This window comes from Watersipora subatra, chromosome 4 (genome assembly GCF_963576615.1).
Source record: "Watersipora subatra chromosome 4, tzWatSuba1.1, whole genome shotgun sequence".
Taxonomy (NCBI): Eukaryota; Metazoa; Bryozoa; class Gymnolaemata; order Cheilostomatida; family Watersiporidae; genus Watersipora; species Watersipora subatra.
The window spans coordinates 14,110,785-14,131,486 of record NC_088711.1 but is presented as its reverse complement, the minus strand read 5'-3'; positions in this window follow the sequence as shown (position 1 = coordinate 14,131,486).

Here is a 20,702-nt window from a genome sequence, read left to right as displayed (position 1 = left end):
CATGCTGCTCTATATAGCATGCTGCTCTATATAGCATGCTGCTCTATATAACATATAGCATGCTGCTCAAGCAATTATCACGTTGTCTTTGCTAGTTCTTTCATCAACTACATGTAGCTTATGTTTCTGTAGAATGAGTTAAAAACCGGTGTTATGGCCATCTTGCTCTTGCACTACAGTTGCTGTTCACTGAAAGCTAGTTGACACTCTATAGCTGTATGTCGGAGTTGTCCTCTCTCCAATTATTACTTTAATATGTGCACTGTAAACCAATGGCATCGTCGAGGCAACATATGACGGGAAAAATTGTGGCTGTTAAATTTTTCCGATAGTTTACTGAGCATCTACGGCAGCCTGATCAATGTGCACCACTTCGGTGATAGTGATTGGCTGTCACGGATTGCTGTATCTATATTTTCTTTTATGATAGTTGCTGCGGGATTAGTATTGCATCGATTCCATCACCGCATTGTATAATGGGAACACTATATCGCAGACTATTCACGAGTGTAAGCGTGTACAGGCGTGTGATAGTCTGAATATGGTTATCACAGATGATTACCAAAGTATTGTTTGATTAACAACAAAATATACTGTAGTGCGAACCAGCCTTTTACAGAGTACTAATTTCCTGTTGGTTGTACCAGGTCCAGCATCGAGCGTGTGCTTGTTGAATCTGTTTACTAAGGTAGTTCTGAGGTTTTGTTTGGTAAACTGATGACTTGGTGGATGCGCGAGTAGACAACTACTAAAAATGGCAGCACAACTCAATCACTCAAGCATAATAAAGATTGTATAAGTTCCATCTGAGGAATTTTAGTAATGGAATTACCCTCATTCGCTTAGCAATATCAACAGAGAATTACCAAAGAGGAATTATGCCTGCTAGGTATAACTTTATGATGCAAGCAGTTGAATTAGAGCCATGCATCCAATAAATTGCATCACAGAGGGAAACTGTAAAATTTGTCCAAGAAAGAAAATCCTTACAAACATTCACTATCTTGCGAGTAATGATTCGATTGACTTACTGTGTTTAATTTTGAGAAATCCTGAAACATCCTGTTTCATTCTTCACTTTCGTACTGCTATAAGATTAATTTTCCTTTTAGTCTTATGTTATTACTTGTTTCAGCGTCGCACTGTCCTCCATATGGATCTGTTTCACACGCGACAGTCACTGGGTACCAAGCGATGAGAGAACTCGCCCCAGGTATTCTATGAATTTACATGCTTGTTATACGCAGAAAAAACAGTGTCTTGGTTCAGATATTATATTGAAATGATTTAAAGGTAAAATAGTCAAGTGTAGTTATTATTGTTGAAATATCTACTACGGGTAGTTACAATCAGCTGATGTCACATGACCTTGCCGATAACTGTCCTACATATTGACCCTTGGTTTAACCTATATATTGACACTTGGTTTGCCCAACCCGTGTGCTTTAGTTCTATAATTATTTTCCATATTGACATTATGCCCTATATACTGTTATCTTATTCAGTATTTCAAATACTCCTGAACATGTTGCTAGACTTACTGAAACCCTCAAGACTTTTATAACAACTAAATACTAAAGTTCAACAACTACTTCACCAATTAATCAGATGATTGTGCTACTAAAATACTATACTAGTAATAAAAATTTTAATAACAGTAATAAAAATTTAAAGAAATTACTTAAATGAAAAGTTCTTATACGTTTATCTCAATTCTGCTGAGTTGTTCAAGTCCAGCGCAAGGATATACGGTCTTGATTCAGTCTGCATATGACCGGATACATACAGTTGTGTCTTGCATAACATAAACATTTTATGTAAATTCAACTGAGCGTAAATAATAGATTTAAAGTTTATGTTTCTTTTTTATTGTAAAATTTTTAATATAACGTAAAGCGTAAAGTCAGTGCGAGTTATCAATTTCAGTTTGAATAGTGAGAGTCCCCATAGTTGACCTTAAAAATATCTTTCTCTCTTGCTGCACTTGGTAGAGAAAACGTCGTATGGGAATATCTGGTTATCTTTTATGTATTTCTTTTTATTTATTATTATCAGCTTATTGTATTTTTGTTGGTTTTTACGTGCATGTCAATGTATTGCAAAACTCCTCATGCGCTGCCTAAGATTTTACCTACTTTTCCCGTAACTTTTCCTTTATTTGAAGGACTCATTAATAGTATTGATAGAAGTGAAGCAGACAATATTAATAAAATACAAATATTGTCGAGTATTGAGTTTGGAAATATCTTGAAACGAAGTACGCTATTTACATGTATTTTATGCTTAATATAATGTAAAAATCCTTCTAAACAATGTTTTCAGAGCGGATTATTTAAGTTGTTGGGGCGTCAGCTGAAGTTGAACCTATTAGCTTATAGCGCCATTAAAATACAGATTAATAATGGCTTATTTCAGTTGCAGTCGTCAGTTGATTCACATCATCTGGCAGCAAACAGTATTCACTCACAGCTTTCAAAAATGTTTGAATTCTGAATTTTGAATACTTTGGCAATCCTTAGTTCAGAGGCAAAGCATACCATTTTCTTTAGCTATCATAGCTTATATTTGCATCAGATAGACTGCTTCCAAATTTATTGAAGTTCTTCAACTCCTTTTTTCAAATATTTCACTATTTCACTCAATATTACATACATAATAATATATTTCAATGCTTAAATTTTGTAAATTTCACCAAGGTGACATCGAAGACATCTGTAGAACACCTCCACCGGAGATCTCTGTCAGATTACATATGATATTTATTTGATTAATAATACAATCAGTTATAAGAAGGTTAACGCAAGTTGAAATCAATGTCTGACCTAGGCTCACAGAGATAGGAAAAAGTGTGCAAATTAGATAAACATGTACATGTAATACGATATACAGTCAGTGGTGTAATGATACAATTTTAGTTCAAAGAAAAGACACAATAATAGAATAGCATAATTGTTAGAAGTATGATTGTTAGAAATAGCATCAAATTGAGGACAGTTTGAATACCGTATTTATTATTTTAACAATAACGCACCATGAAAAGCACTCTAATAAATGCCAATATTACGTAATGCGTAGGAATTGGTGTACATAAAGGTAGCTTGAAATATCCCTACAATATCTGACTATATGTCAAGAATTTTATGCATTTGCCAAATTTACCAAATTTTTGATTTCGAAAAATATCTCATAACTTTTCTCATTTTTCCGAATCTTAGTGCCAGCGACGAGGACTTACTTGGGATGCTGGCGAGACGCGAGTGAAAGAGCAATGAAAGAATGGCCAACAGTCAGTAACCTCACCATTGATAAATGTATTGATGAATGCAAAAGTTTGGGTGAGTAGAGCTCAATGCATGCATGTTTCTTATTACACCTAAGAGCTCATTGCAACAACATGCAAAAGATATGATATAAATTTAAAGGCACCCTGGAACTAAATCAGTAAATCTGAAATTTTGCGGCTGCTCTATTGACTATGTACCTTAGTTGTGTACTGTTGTACGTCCTTAATTGTGTACTGTTGTACACCCTTAGTTGTGTACTGTTGTACAGCCTTAGTTGTGTACTGTTGTATGATGTTAGTTGTGTACTGTTGTGCATTCTTAGTTGTGTACTGTTGTATGACCTTAGTTGTGTACTGTTGTACGTCCTTAGTTGTGTACTGTTGTACATCCTTAGTTGTGTACTGTTGTACGTCCTTAGTGGTGTACTGTTGTATTTCCATAGTTGTGTACTGTTGTATGTCCTTAGTTGTGTACTGTTGTACATCCTTAGTTGTGTACTGTTGTACGTCCTTAGTTGTGTACTGTTGTATGTCTTTAGTGGTGTACTGTTGTATTTCCAAAGTTGTGTACTGTTGTATGTTCTTAGTGGTGTACTGTTGTACATCCTTAGTTGTGTACTGTTGTATGTCCTTATTTGTGTACTGTTGTACATCCTTAGTTGTGTACTGTTGTACGTCCCTAGTTGTGTACTGTTGTAAATTCTTAGTTGTGTACTGTTGTACATCCTTAGTTGTGTACTGTTGTATGTCCTTAGTTTTGTACTGTTGTACATCCTTAGTTGTGTACTGTTGTACGTCCTTAGTTGTGTACTGTTGTATGTCCTTAGTGGTGTACTGTTGTATTTTCATTGTTGTGTACTGTTGTATGTCCCTAGTTGTGTATTGTTGTACATCCTTAGTTGTGTACTGTTGTACGTCCTTAGTTGTGTACTGTTGTACGTCCTTAGTTGTGTACTGTTGTATGTCCTTAGTTGTGTACTGTTGTACGTCCTTAGTTGTGTACTGTTGTAAATTCTTAGTTGTGTACTGTTGTACATCCTTAGTTGTGTATTGTTGCACGTCCTTAGTTGTGTACTGTTGTACGTCCTTAGTTGTGTACTGTTGTATGTCCTTAGTTGTGTACTGTTGTACAGCCTTAGTTGTGCATCTGTTCTAACTAATCTGCATGGTTATAGAGTGAGCGGTGTAAGGTCCGATGCCCTTTCAATGGCCTTTCCTGGTAATTGAAACCTACCCTGTTGTTCACAGGTGATGAGGTCTAAACTTCTCTCACGCATCATCCGCTGTATAGCCATAATATGCTACATGTATGGTGGAGGGTGAAATCTTATGTTAAAGATGAACACAAAATTTTAGTAGATTTTATCAGAAAGTATCGATCTTTTTCTACCATTTGCGATTGTTTTTGACGTTTGAGTTGATCTGACTGTCAGGATGTTTTAAGATTAAACTTGATAAAATTCCATCTCGGTTAAAGCACCCAGATTCAAGCGAAGACATGATTATGACATGTGCAGTTCTTCTTCATCAAAACGACTGATTGACTAGAGACTGGTAACGCTACACCTTGAATGCAATAGCTCATATCAGTAAGGAGAGAGACAGGCAGCCGTGCAACTACTGACATCATTTGGCACATATTTTTCTTCTGAGCGTTTAACCGCTATTAAGTTTTGTCGATTTTAATCTCGAAACATCTTGACAGTCAGATCATTTCAAGCATTAAAAACAAAAAACAATCGCAAATGGTTGAAAAATACCGGTACTTTTTAATAAACTGTATTAAAATTTATGTAAAGTTCATTGTGAGACTAGTTATATATATATAGTCTAGTTGAAGGTAGATACACACATATCTTATAGGATACACTTATGCTGGTGTTGAGGCTGGCTTTGCCTGTTTCTGTGATGATGAATACCAGCTACATGGCCTCCGAGCAGAAGCAGACTGCGATATGCCCTGTAATGGGGATGCTTCAGAAATATGTGGTGGTGGATGGGCGCTCTCTGTTTATACAACTGGTTTTGGTGAGTCATCAGTCACTTTCTGCTGCTCGTAAGTACCATAGTTGATTTTGTAACACATTTACAACAATATGTCTTCTAAATAAATCTTATCTTTGTCTATCTACAAGATAAAATGGATGTAGGCCATAATAAGATGGATTTTACAACAAAATAGCTGTTAACTATGGTTATGGACCTGCTTTTGTGAACACATAACTCCTGAGATTGCAGCTGAGTCTATAGACAGTTGTTTACTTTCACAGTCATAGACGAAGTGTTAGATGCATACCTCGGATGTTGGAGGGACGCTAGTGATAGAGCGATGTCAAATCCTCGCTCAGTCGCATCTGTTACAATATCCAAGTGTCGGGAAGAGTGCCGCCCATTTGGTAGGCAATTTTCTGTCTTTCTTTGCTTTAGTTTTCACTTGCTGACAAACAGGATTTGTCCTACTCTAGCATCTCACACCGAGAGATTAGAGAACATGAAATAACCTTGTACCATGTCTAGATTCAATTCCTAGAATATAATTTTAATGATACTTTTCTTACCTGTACGGACGGACTAGAAAAGGTTCAGCTCTCTAAACCATTGCATGTAAAAAGCTTTAAATAGCTTACTACAACATCTCAAATAAACCATCTTTTACTTACCACAACATCTCAAATAAACCACCTGTAACTTATCACAGTATCGCAAACATACCATCTTCTACATACCACAGCATCTCAAACATACCATCTTCTACATACCACAGCATCTCAAATAAACCACCTTTTACATACCACAGCATCTCAAATAAACCACCTTTTACTTACCACAGTGTCCCAAATAAACCACCTTTTACTTACCACAGCATTCCAAATAAACTACCTTTTACTTACCACAGTATCTCAAATAAACCATTTTTTACTTACCATAGCATCTCAAATAAACCATCTTTCACTTACCACAACATTCCAAATAAGTCCTTTTACTCACCACAACACTTCAAATAAACCACCTTTTACTTATCACGGTATCTCAAATATACCATCTTCTACATATCACAGCATCTCAAATAAACCACCTTTTACTTACTACAGTATCTCAAATATAGCATCTTCTACATACCACGGCATCTCAAATAAACCACATTTTACTTACCACAGCGTCTCAAATAAACCACCTTTACTTACCACAGCATTCCAAATAAACTACCTTTTACTTACCACAACAGCTCAAATAAACCACCTTTTACTTATACCTTTTACTTACCACTGCATCTCAAATAAACCATTTTTTACCTACCACAACATTCCAAATAAGTCCTTTTACTTACCACAACACTTCAAATAAACCACCTTTTACTTATCACAGTATCTCAAATATACCGTCTTCTACATACCACAGCATCTCAAATAAACATTCTTTTACTTACCACAGCGTCCCAAATAAACCACCTTTTACTTACCACAGCATTCCAAATAAACTACCTTTTACTTACCACAGTATCTCGAATAAACCATTCTTTACTTACCATAGCATCTCAAATAAACCACCTTTTACTTACCATAGCTTCTCAAATATACCATCTTCTACATACCAAATCGTCCCAAATAAACCACCTTTTACTTACCGCAAGATCTCAAATAAACCATCTTTTACTTATCTTAGCTTCTCAAAAATTGAAACGATCATGTAAAGAAGTATCTATAAGTAGACTTACTGGGTATAAGCTAATAGAATTTCAATTTCACCTAGTCTACATTAGACTAAGTTACGCTATGTATTTCTATCAACACGACGACCTCTGAACCCAAGCACTGCCAGGCCTGCACATTCCTTTGAGTGTCTGGAATGTATAATAGTAACAGTAAAATCGTGTTTGATTATTACTGTTGTTTTATTTTAGTTTCTAACGTAAAATTCTTTTCACTCTTTAGATATATTGTTTGCAATTACCTAAAATATTAATTAAGAAATTGTCATCGTTCAATTATAGTGTATTTGTTTGGGAATATATAATCCAACACCCTTTAGTTTTAGCTTATGAAGCAAACCTCTGAGCAGATGAACTTTGTATGCAGGTTTTGACCGTGTAATTGTATATCTGTCTGCAATTCTGTCATAATTTATTCATGATTCTCGGAAGCTGCTGTTATGGTACATTTTTCTGCATTATCCTACTCATGGTTGTGACGTGTTTCACTAATGCGCCTTTTCTATATTATAATAATATATTAACTGTATTAGTTAATTTTATAGCTGTATATAACCATAGTAGTCTATTAAACTTTGATGAAAAAATTTTTTTGTATCAGATATTAATTACTTTTTGTCAAGTTGTTGTCTATTTTTAAATGCACATGTTTGTTAGTGGTGTATGTGTAAGAATTAAAATAGTAATTGGTTTGAAAACTGTTTGAGTAATCATTTAGTCTCACTCATGTGCTTTTCCAACATATTTCATCAGTCTAGTTAAAGTGTCAAATTTAAACCATCTGAACTCGGATTTCTCCACGTCATGATTTTTATTTGTTTTTTACAACTTTGAAAAAGTTGACATTTTTAAAAGGCTCTTGGTAGCTAGATATGCTACACTGAATGAGTAACTCTTCTTTATCTCAGGGACTCTGTACATTGGACTCCAGAATGGAGGTGAATGTTGGTGTGGTGACGAGTATGACAAGCACGGTTCAATACCTGAAAGCGGCTGTTCGAGGACATGCCATGGTGATTCATCCGAAATCTGTGGTGGTCCATGGGCTCTGTCAGTGTATTCTGTTAGAGAAGGCGGTAAGGCAGTTCATTGAGTGATTGTAAGTAGTGTATAACGCATGGAGTGCTTTGCCATCATTATACAACCCTTAACTCACTGTTAGTGTTAAAACTTGCTTTTTTATTTTTGACCCAATTTCCCTGATGACTTGAAAAACGTTAGGAGGGAAAAACTATTGCTACTATTTTGAGCGAGATGAGGGAGATGCTAATTTCCAGGTGTAACAGAGTAAGTTGAGGTGTGCTTTGAGTCAGGTTAGTTTGAAATATACTATACAAACTAAAACTTGATAAATAGAAGTTTTGCTTAAAAATGGAAGCTACTATGTCTTATTATAATATTCTAAATTGAAATTAATTTAACACCATTATACTTATTACTTTTACACCCTTATACTTATTACTTTTACACCCTTATAATTATTACTGTTACACCCTTATACTTATTACTTTTACATCCTTATACTTATTACTTTACACCCTTATACTTATTACTTTTACACCCTTATACTTATTACTTTTACATCCTTATACTTATTACTTTTACACCCTTATACTTATTACTGTTACACCCTTATACTTATTACTTTTACACCCTTATACTTATTACTTTTACACCCTTATACTTATTACTTTCACACCCTTATACTTATTACTTTTACACCCTTATACTTATTACTTTTACACCCTTATACTTATCACTTTCACACCCTTATACTTATTACTTTTACACCCTTATACTTATTACTTTTACACCCTTATACTTATTACTTTTACACCCTTATACTTATTACTTTTACACCCTTATACTTATTACTTTTACACCCTTATACTTATTACTTTTACACCCTTATACTTATTACTTTTACATCCTTATACTTATTACTTTTACACCCTTTTACTTATTACTTTTACACCCTTATACTTATTACTTTTACACCCTTATACTTATTACTTTTACATCCTTATACTTATTACTTTTACACCCTTATACACCTATTACTGTATATCCCTAATCACTCATTATATTTTACAGTCAGTTTGAGTTGATTGAAACCAATCCTACTATAATCGCTCTTCATCTGTTATTATAGACTTGTATTGTATTTTATGGTATTCTATACTATAATAAAACATGTTTGCTGGTATGCCTAGCTGTTATGGAATTATATCAGACTTGAATATTTCATAGTTTATCGAGTACTACATCCACAATCATATGTTTTAGTTTATGAACCTTCTGTTATTACAACCTATATTCACTATGAAGGTCTTTTACCCATATTTAAAAACAAAGGCAATAAGCTGTTATCTAATAACTATAGACTTATATCTATTTTGCCGGTTTTTTTTCAAAAGTTTATGAGCATCTTATTAACCAACAAATCCATAATTACACTATTAAATAAACAGGTTTCAGTATATAAAATGGATTTCAGAAAGGGAAAGGAACTCGTGAAGCATTAATAGAATTTGTAAACAATACACTTGCAGCTTTAAACAATAGTCTATCTGTTTTAAGTATATTTATTGACGTCTCAAAGGCTTTTGATTCAATGGATCACTCTATTTTGATAATTAAGCTTAAGGAAATAAATTTATCTCATTCGAGTTTAGAATTAATTCAAAATTATGTATCAAATCATCTTCAAAATGTTATAATAACACAGAAAATATCCCAACCTCTAGTAATTAAATGTGGAGTAGGCCTACCACATGGACCCATCCTTGGCTCAACACTATTTTTGTTATATATAAGTGATCTTGTAAAGAGTACTGATAAATTTAAAACTAGTTTGTTTGCTGATGATACTAACTTATTTTTTACTTATACAGATACTTATTTTAAAACTTGAATAAAGATATAGCTATAATAAACAGAGAATTACATGCGATAAAAAATTGGTGTGACCAAAACAAACTAACATTGAATGTTGACATGACAAATTTCATAGTTATTCAAAATCCACAAAACAGATTTCGATTAATAAAAAAACATTTCCATGAATGGACAAAACATACAAATGGCAAATAGCATAAAATTTTTAGGTATTACAATAGGTAGTACACTAAACTGGTCCAGACACGTAGAACTATAGAGAAAACAACTGCGACAAAGCTTGGGATTTATCTACCAGGCCTCATTGATCTTATCAGAAATACCTCTTTTGCTTTTATATAATACTCTAATTAACAGTAAAATAGTTTATTGCTTGAAATCATGGAAAAAATGTTTCAATGAGCTACTTTGGAGCTCATTGGAACATTGGAGCTCAATCAGGTCCGGCAAAAGCCATAAGCACTTCAACATATACATGCAGCTCTATGGAATAAATGGCAAATGGCAAATGTAATGTTCAACTTATATAGATCTGGTCCACAACCGATTGCTATTGTTATCGGTAACTGTTTGGAGCTTACCTATTTAGTTATGTCATGAAAATCATTGACACGCTTTATAGCACAGCAAAATCTGTTCAGTTAATTGATTTTTTGCTATATTTGTTTTAAATTAAATTATTAAAGAGATTTAAGATTAACTTGCATAAAATTTTAGTAGGTTTTATCAAAAATTATTGATATTTTTCTATCACTTGCAAATGTTTGGGATGTTTAAGGTGATCTGATTACGGGACGTTTCAAGATTAAAATCAACAAACTTTATCGGGGTTAAAATGCTCAGATCAAGCAGGAGTGAGGTTATGATGTCTGTAGTTACAAAGAGACAGACAGAATAGAGACACGTAATGCTGCAGCTTGAACGCAATAGCTGATATCAACATAGCAGTGATAGCAACTAGTGTTGTCATTTTGTACGTGTTTTCTTCTAAGCGTTTTAACCGTTTTCAGCATTCAAACATCCTGACAGTCAGATCACCTCAAACATCAAAAACAAACTCAAATGGTAGAAAAATACCGATACTTTCTGATAAAATCTACTGAAATTGTGTGTAAGCTCATCTTTAAGATGAACTTTCACTTTAGACTAGCTTTAAGATTAACTTTCACTTTAGACTAGCTTTAAGATTAACTTTCACTTTAGGCTAAAGTATATTTGCAGGACACAGAGTCACAAAAATCAACTTCCAGTCACTCCTTGAATATCTTGTGCCGGGAACCATACTAGAGTTTGACTGTGAGCTAGGCTTCCTTCCACATGTGACGGACAATAATGACTTAGCTGAATGTGACATTTTTACCAGAACTTGGACTACTTCTGGATTCACCTGTAAACGTAAGGCTAACAAATTTTCTAGGTGTTTAAATCGCTAGTATTATTATTGGGAGTGTGATTGACCTGATGCAATGCATTTCATGTTACACTCTGGCAGTCGTATGAAATAAAGCTATTGATGTTTTTAGTTCCACATGGTTCGTGTAGTTTATAAACCACATTAGATCAAATCGAACAAGCTAGTGAAATTATTGTAAGTTGCTTATATTGATGTCCAGGTTATACACTTTAGAAAGTCTTCAACTCTAATGAAATTAATGATTTAAGTTTTTGTTTTTTCATTTTTCATGTAATTTTATTTTTATTTTCGGTAATATTTATATTTATCTTTCTCCACATATGACCAACATTGTTTTCTATTTTGTGACACAAATGTTTTACATACATCATCATATGTTTCAGTTTATGAACTTTATGTTACTACAGCCTTCAATTCACTATCCAAACTCGTCCACAGTACTATTAGATTACCAACTTTTAAAACACATCTGTTCAACTCACTCAATAATTTCTGAATTTTACCTATTCATTATCTTTACTTCCGTTCTTTTGTCATGTAACGAAAAACATATTTTTATTGATGATTACCAAGGCTAATAAACAGTTATAATAATATATAATAAACAGTTATAATAATATATAATAAACAGTTATAATAATATATAATAAACAGTTATAATAATATATAATAAACAGTTATAATAATATATAATAAACAGTTATAATAATATATAATAAACAGCTATAATAATCAGTTATAATAATATATAATAAACAGTTATAATAATATATAATAAACAGTTATAATAATATATAATAAACAGTTATAATAATATATAATAAACAGCTATAATAAACAGTTATAATAATATATAATAAACAGTTATAATAATATATAATAAACAGTTATAATAATATATAATAAACAGTTATAATAATATATAATAAACAGTTATAATAATATATAATAAACAGTTATAATAATATATAATAAACAGCTATAATAATCAGTTATAATAATATATAATAAACAGTTATAATAATATATAATAAACAGTTATAATAATATATAATAAACAGTTATAATAATATATAATAAACAGCTATAATAAACAGTTATAATAATATATAATAAACAGTTATAATAATATATAATAAACAGTTATAATAATATATAATAAACAGTTATAATAATATATAATAAACAGTTATAATAATATATAATAAACAGCTATAATAATCAGTTATAATAATATATAATAAACAGTTATAATAATATATAATAAACAGTTATAATAATATATAATAAACAGTTATAATAATATATAATAAACAGTTATAATAATAATATATAATAAACAGGAATAATAATAATATATAATAAACAGTTATAATAATATATAATAAACAGTTATAATAATACAAAATAAGTTGACAATCAGCCTTTAGTATAGATAAGCTGAATTCTAGAATATTGATTTAGCGTCAATTTAATTTAGCTATTATGAGGCAGAACATAATATAAATTAATCGCTACATTTAGCCTTTGGTGTTGTCATTGTTCTCTTTGCTGGGCTGATTTAATGACATCACTATGACATCACTATTCGCCATCTTGTCTTACTAGCCGTTCAATCACTATTGGGTCTGGCAGAGGCTCTATCCTGTAATATAATAAGATATTATATATATAATATAATATATTTATGCTATGTCTATGCTATATATTTACGATCATATGCAAAAGTATAGACTGCCTACAATAATCTAGTATTTCTGAAATGTATAACACCAGTTGTAATTTGTTTTAAAAAGGACGCAAAAACTTGGTTTCATTCTAATGCTCAGAAACTCCTTTCTGTTTTTCTTATCTACTAGCCTTACATCTTATTTACTAGCCTTACATCTTATCTACTAGTCTTACATCTTATCTACTAGCCTTACATCTTATCTACTAGCCTTACATCTTATCTACTAGCCTTACATCTTATCTACTAGCCTTACATCTTATCTACTAGCCTTACATCTTATCTACTAGCCTTACATCTTATCTACTAGCCTTACATCTTATCTACTAGCCTTACATCTTATCTACTAGCCTTACATCTTATCTACTAGCCTTACATCTTATCTACTAGCCTTACATCTTATCTACTAGCCTTACATCTTATCTACTAGCCTTACATCTTATCTACTAGCCTTACATCTTATCTACTAGCCTTACATCTTATCTACTAGCCTTACATCTTATCTACTAGCCTTACATCTTATCTACTAGCCTTACATCTTATCTACTAGTCTTACATCTTATCTACTAGCCTTACATCTTATCTACTAGCCTTACATCTTATCTACTAGTCTAAAATAATACTCTGGCTGTTACGTCGCTAGCAGCGTTGAATGTTAATATTTTTTTATTGCCGGTAAGTGCTATTTTAAGAAATGAGTCATTAGACAGTCAAAAATGACTGAATCTATACTGCTAAGGAAGTAGAAAAGACAAACATTTAAAAAAATTTCCAGGAATTTAGCACAATGGCTTGAAAGAAAGAATTACCACCGAGTAACCTTTGCTCATGGCTCATTAAAACAGAGCAGATCTTATCACGTGAGAGTATTATGTAATTAGGAGGAATATATTTTAACTCGTAAATAATATACCGGTAATAACATCACAGACAATTTTAAATTTGGAAGATTAAAATGATATATAATTTTATGTTATTTGAGTTGGCTATACTGCGCTAATTGAATCCTATAGTGAAAGTGCAGGAAATTTATGAAAATTATCGTTGGTGGTCCCACATTTTCGCACATGATTTTAGTACACTCACTGGCATTCAGCGGGTGTATTAATATCAATATTAATTGATATCTAATTATATATATAATTAATATTGATGTATTAATAATTTAATATCAATATTAGTACAGTTATACTGTTAGTTTGTATTTGTGATCAGCTGTCCAGTGCCCTGATGAAACACAGACAATGGCGAATGGAACTGTAGAGCACGTATCCAACAGTTACCTGGCTACCATCAACTACACATGCAATGAGGGTCACTTCTTTAGTGATGGCAACACAACTCGGACTAGCGTGTGCCTAAAAGATGCGACATGGTCTATCAATGAGCCTCAGGGCTGTGATCGTATGTATTTATGAACTGTTAAGGTGGTACCTCTTTCATCTGGCAGTTTAATACTTCTATGAGCATGTTGAAAAGCATTTTTTGAATTGATGAATCAAACAGCCTGGAGGTGGGTGTCGCTAACAATGTAGTATATAATTGTAACATCTATATCCAGTAGTCACTCCTAAATCGTAAATTCCAGATAATGTAAAGGATTTATGTGAAGATTTTTACTCGGTACGTAAAAAATTCTATTTAACGTAGAGCGTCAAATCGGGGCAACTCGTCAAATTTGATTTGAATGGTAACATATCTCACCGTACTTGTGAGAAAAAAAACGATGTATGTATAATGCTGTATCAATTATATATACAACTTCTACAACATTTTAGTTTGTTGGATCGATTGTTAGATGTGCCGACAAAACAGAGAATAGGATAGCTGCGCATTGCTCATAAATACAAGGCGATCGATTGGTGCAGATAATACAGCGTCGGTCTACCAATCTGAATGTCACGAGTTGGGAGTATCATTGAAAGTTATCGTTTACCCTAACCTTGATCCATGATCTTGATACAAATAGACAACGCACAGGTAGACACCGCTCTTTTTATATTAAAATATTTTTTTTGTTTCGCTTTATTGTAAACTTATAAAATTTTTGTTATTAGTTTTACTTTTCAGAATAGATTTTGCTGTCTAGAAAAAATAAAAAATGTTGTAAATGGACGTCGAAAATGTCCTTCACTTATTGTACAATTATTGCAACCATGAATTATAAAACGGGTGAGAGTGATAAGAAACAGAGAAAAGTTGTCGATGCAAGCCAATAATACTGCAGTTTCAGTACAACCAACAAATTAATAGATTAAGTCCAATTTTTATTTTTGTGTTGCCAAAAGGATGAGTTTGGCAAGATATTGGAATGGATTAGGCAAGTTATATGTACTGTATTTTACTGTTCAAATAATATAAAATTCCTATAACGTAAATGTTCCTGAAACAGATTATTTACATTGTATTGTCGTCTACCATGTATAAAGCTATTTATTTGTTGGTCTGTCATCCATATGTCTAGCTATAGCGAGAAAGTTATGGGAACAAAAAACCACTTCGCACTACAATTGAACTGGTTTTGCAGGCAGGTGTGCTTACTACTACGCCACACAGCCACTTTGCCATACTATTGAATAATTGTTTATTCTAGCACGTTTGAAGATCATGATTGCTTGAGAGATCATGATGCAAAATGATTATAAGTAAGATGATTCCAAGCCATGGAAAGCTGGCTGTGTGGCTTAGTGGTAATGTGCTTGGCTTCACATCCGTGCATCCGCCAAATGTACAAATTCGATTTCTGTGAGGCACGATCTTTTTTTAGTGCCCAGATGGAAGGACGGACACGACTCTTATTATAATAAATTTTTAGACTAGCTGAAGTTACTTAAATTTGTACAATTCATATATTCATGAATTCATACAAATTCATAAGTTACTCAAAAACTGTTTATAAAGTTAGTTGAGCGATATAAAGAGCATTGAAAAAGCCAGCTCCTGCTTGTTTTGCTTTTGTATAATTAGCTAGTTTCCGCCATCGCTTTTCGACTTGCCATAACATTTACTTGAAAACACTTTTCAAGAAACTCAAATTTTCACATGTTTTTTTTAAAGCAAGTTGTTCCACATGCTAAATAGAAGCATGCTGTGCTAAGAGGTCAAGGTCAATATCATGTTAAAAAAGTGTAAAGTCATTGACAATGTAAACTTGTATCATGTCTTCTTACTATCCAATCCACTTTCACCTGTTGCAGCCATAGAGTGTGATCCTCCTTCTTTTGTCCTCAACTCTGTAAGATCTGTTGCGGGAGTCTACTTTAATCAAACTACAGACTATGACTGTATCGATGGCTACGCCTTCAATCCAAATGCTACACTCTATGGCTTTGAGGTGATACCTTCGATAACAATCTCATGCGCTGCTAATGGTTCCTGGGTATTAGGATCAATCATTCTCCAAGATTTCTGGGAACCAACCGATTGCTACTGTAAGTGATTAACCCGTTTGGTATGAGTCATATTGTTACGAGTCGTGTTATTATGAGTCGTTCTGTTATGAATTATGCTGTTACGAGTCGTGTAGTTACGACTCATATTGTTATGGATCGCGCTAGTACGAGTTGAGCTGTTACGAATAGCGCTGTTACAAGTCAAGGTTTTTGGTTCCCCTTCCGCTAACCGGCTAGTAATTCAATATGAGTGCTTTTAACATGCCATGTATGTAAGTTCTAATCTTTTTGTTGCCTACTCTCTGTTTGGTATTTACTGAAAGTACAGCCTTAAGCCAGTTGATTTTGTTATAAAAACCCAACAAACCAGCACCCAAAATATTACCAATACTATTTTGCTTCAATTTTTCCTCAGTTTGCTCTACCAAGAACTCACACCAAAATCACTGAATGCTAAGAATGGCTTATAAGTCTTAAAGATCCATGGGTTTTCCACATTACTATCTCATTTCAACTTGTGCCTACAACTTGTTATCTGTTTGTAGTGGTGCAATGTCCTTCAATCCCTGAGGTGGGCAACTCCACGTATAATGTTACTGGGTACTACTATGAAGACACCACCAGCTATCTCTGTGACAAAGGATATGCAGCCAACCCATTTGCAGTAGCTCAGGATCCTACAGCAAGTCTTATAATTGAGCAAGAGTCAAGGTGCCAGGCTAATGGAACATGGAGTGGTCCTCCGCTAAACTGCTATAGTGAGTGAGGTTGTCATCTTCCGTTAATGGCTAAGTAGTTAATCAACTTAGTCTAGTCTAATGAGGCTGACTAATCTACCTCTTATTACTAAAGAAGCTTAGATTGTATTAAGTACTCATTCACTAGACATGAATCAGTAACTATCGGGTCAGTTCTGAACTTTGTACAACTTTGTACAGCCGCTGACTCAGGCGCTGACTCAAGAAACCAGTAACACAAATTCCGAACTCAACGGTTGGAATTTGTGTTACTGGTTTTTTTGCCTTGGTTAGTAAATTTCTTTACCTAAATTTGACTCCTTTGACGCAGTATGCCTCTGCAACATTTTATGTATTTGTTACTGGCAGTTTGTTAATAACTGCTTTCTAATTTTGTTAGAGCTTTCGATGACATCATGACTATATCTGCTGTAAATGCTATACGTACTGTATATGTCTTTTGATTATAACAACTTTTTTCATGCTCTCTTTTTGTGCTTTAGTTGTGGAGTGTTCCTCAACGCCTCCCGCTGTTGCCAACTCTACAACATTCTATGACAGCACGGACTATAATTCTACAGCAACTTACAAATGTGATTACGGCACTGTTACTAATCCCGGCAGCACTAGCTTGAATCCACCTTTAGACGTGGTCACATGGCAGCTGGTCACATGTTTAGAGGATGGTCTATGGATACCAGCTGTAGTCGATTGTTTGCGTAAGTCTGCGCTATTCTTCGGAATTAGCTTTTATTATTTTATATTTATTGGGATTCTGCAAGATTACCTATGTGTAGAATGACAATGAGCTTTGAGATATAACCTGTGAGGCTTTCGATCAGGAGTTATCTTATGTTGGTAGTTGTTTACTTTACCTACCTACATGTACTTTTATGCTCACTTCACAGCTGCTACTTGTCCTCCGGCTTCTCAAGTTCGCAACTCAACCCACATTGTTCATGGGAACGAGTTCACTGAGACCTTAGACTACAACTGTATCGATGGCTATGCCTTCAATCCAAATGCCACACTATATGGCGCAGAAGTTATACCTTCGATAACAGTTTCATGTTCTGCCAATGGTTCTTGGGTGACAGGATCACTCGGTGACCAAGATGTGTGGGAACCAATTGACTGCTACCGTAAGTGGTGTAGTTAGTAAAATCTCAAATAATTAGTTATTAGTCATGTTGTTATGAGTCGTGTTGATGTGAGTCGTGTTGGTGTGAGTCGTGTCGGTATTAGTCGTGTCGGTATTAGTCGTGTCGGGATTAGTCGTGTTAGTATGAGTCATGTTGGTATGAGTCGTGTTGGTACGAGTTGTGTTGGTAAGAGTTGTGTTGGTAGGATTTGTGTTGGTATGAGTTGTGTTGGTATGAGTTGTGTTGGTATGAGTCATGTTGGTATGAGTCGTGTTGGTACGAGTTGTGTTGGTAAGAGTTGTGTTGGTAGGATTTGTGTTGGTATGAGTTGTGTTGGTATGAGTTGTGTTGGTATGAGATGTGTTGTTATGAGATGTGTTGTTATGAGTCATTTTGTTATGAGTCATTTTGTTATGAGTCGTGTTGTTATGAGTCGTGTTGTTATGAGTCGTGTTGGTATGAGTCGCGTTGGTATGAGTTGTGTTGGTAGGATGTGTGTTGGTATGAGTCGTGTTGGTATGAGTCGTGTCTGTATCAGACATATTAGGAGTTGTGTTGTTATAATTTGACATGTTTTGCTTCCTTTTTGCTTGTTATGCATTCTTGTGTGAAAACTCTAATCTCATTCATGTACATGTATGTTTCCTACTTTTGTAAGGTTATTACAGAAGTAGGAAGTTTTAGTCAAAGTATATTATTTAGCCATTTCATAATTTTTCTTTTGCCAGAAACCAGTAATATACAGAATTTTTAGCTTTACTAATGATCAGTTCATTGCTTTTTAATTTTTATATGGTGCTGTGTTTTCAAACAGTAAAATGAATGCGGCTGATATATCTCCACTTGAAGCTGATATACATATCTTCACTTGCCTGTTAGAAGATCTTATGACACATAAGTCACTGCTTGCTTTGCATGGCCTAATAAATTTTAAATATCTCATATAAATCTGTATCTCTTCATTTTGTGCCTGGAGCCTGACACTTATTTTCTAGTGGTGCAATGTCCTTCCATCCCGGAGGTGGGCAACTCCACATATAATGTTACTGGGTACTACTATGAAGACACCACCAGCTATCTCTGTGACAAAGGATATGCAACCAACCCCTTTGCTGTAGCTCAGGATCCTACAGCAAGTCTTGTAATTGAGCAAGAGTCAAGGTGCCAGGCTAATGGAACATGGAGTGGCCCTCTGCTAAACTGCTATAGTGAGTGGAGTTGTCATCTTCCATTATTGGCTAAGTAATTAGTCAACTTCTTAATCTTCAACTAATTAGTCTAGTCTAATGAGGCTGACTAGTCAGCCTTTTATTACTAAAGAAACTGGTCTGTTCTTTATAATAAATTCGGTCATATATCTGAAAATTTAAATATATAATTGCCCTCAAAGACATTAAAAGCTTGAATAATGTTCTGTTTTTCAACAGCATCTATAGCTTTGGTTGAGAAAGCAACTCCGGTACTAAAAAAACTTCTCTTGCCAACGTTTGAAGGTTGAAGTGTGACTTCAAGTGTCTGTGTTGGATTAAATTTATTATTAAATTTAGTGTTTTAATATTATGAAATATAATATTAAAACACTAAATATATTAATATTAAACACTAAACACTAATATTAAACACTTCATATTATATTACGAAATATAATATTAAAGTTCTAGTATTAAATTCTTACAAAGGCTCAGTTAGCAGTTGGAAGGAGGGGATAGGTATAGAAGCTACTCATCCCTTGCTGGCTCAAATGAAGTACATGTTTGAATTGCAATCTTAAAACACCTTTAGCAATCTCAGCAGTCTGTACTCTGCAAAGCCTACAAACGGCTGGTGGAAGTTATTTCCCCAAAGTGTATTGCTATAATCAGTGAGTTCCTATAACCAAATCAGTTTTAATAGCCTTACTAACAACTACAAGACAACCTATGCCAAATGAGGGAGAGTGGAAATCATGCGTAATTTTTCAATACAAATTGGTGCATTGCCTGTACGCACAGGTTTGATCCTATGAAGTCTGTGTTAGACAATAAACAGGAGTTGCCTGGGCTGCATATACAAAGCTTATCAATAGTGTGGCACAAATTCGATTAAAATGAATCATGTTGTCTGTTTTCTTTTATTGCGGTTGGCAGACAGATTTTTCATGCATACATATATGTATGTCAATACATACACACATATGTATGTAGTTACATATGTGCATATTTATATACATACATGTAACGTACATACATTTGTTTCGGAGCATTTTGGAAATATTTGATGTGGAACATTTTTAGGGTTTGTTACAATGGATGCATAAACAATCAATTAGCCTGTGAACATATCTTGTGTTCAGCATCATCGTTTCGTTTTATTATTTTTTAGTTGTAGAGTCTTTCCCTATTATAATGTAGTTGTGGAA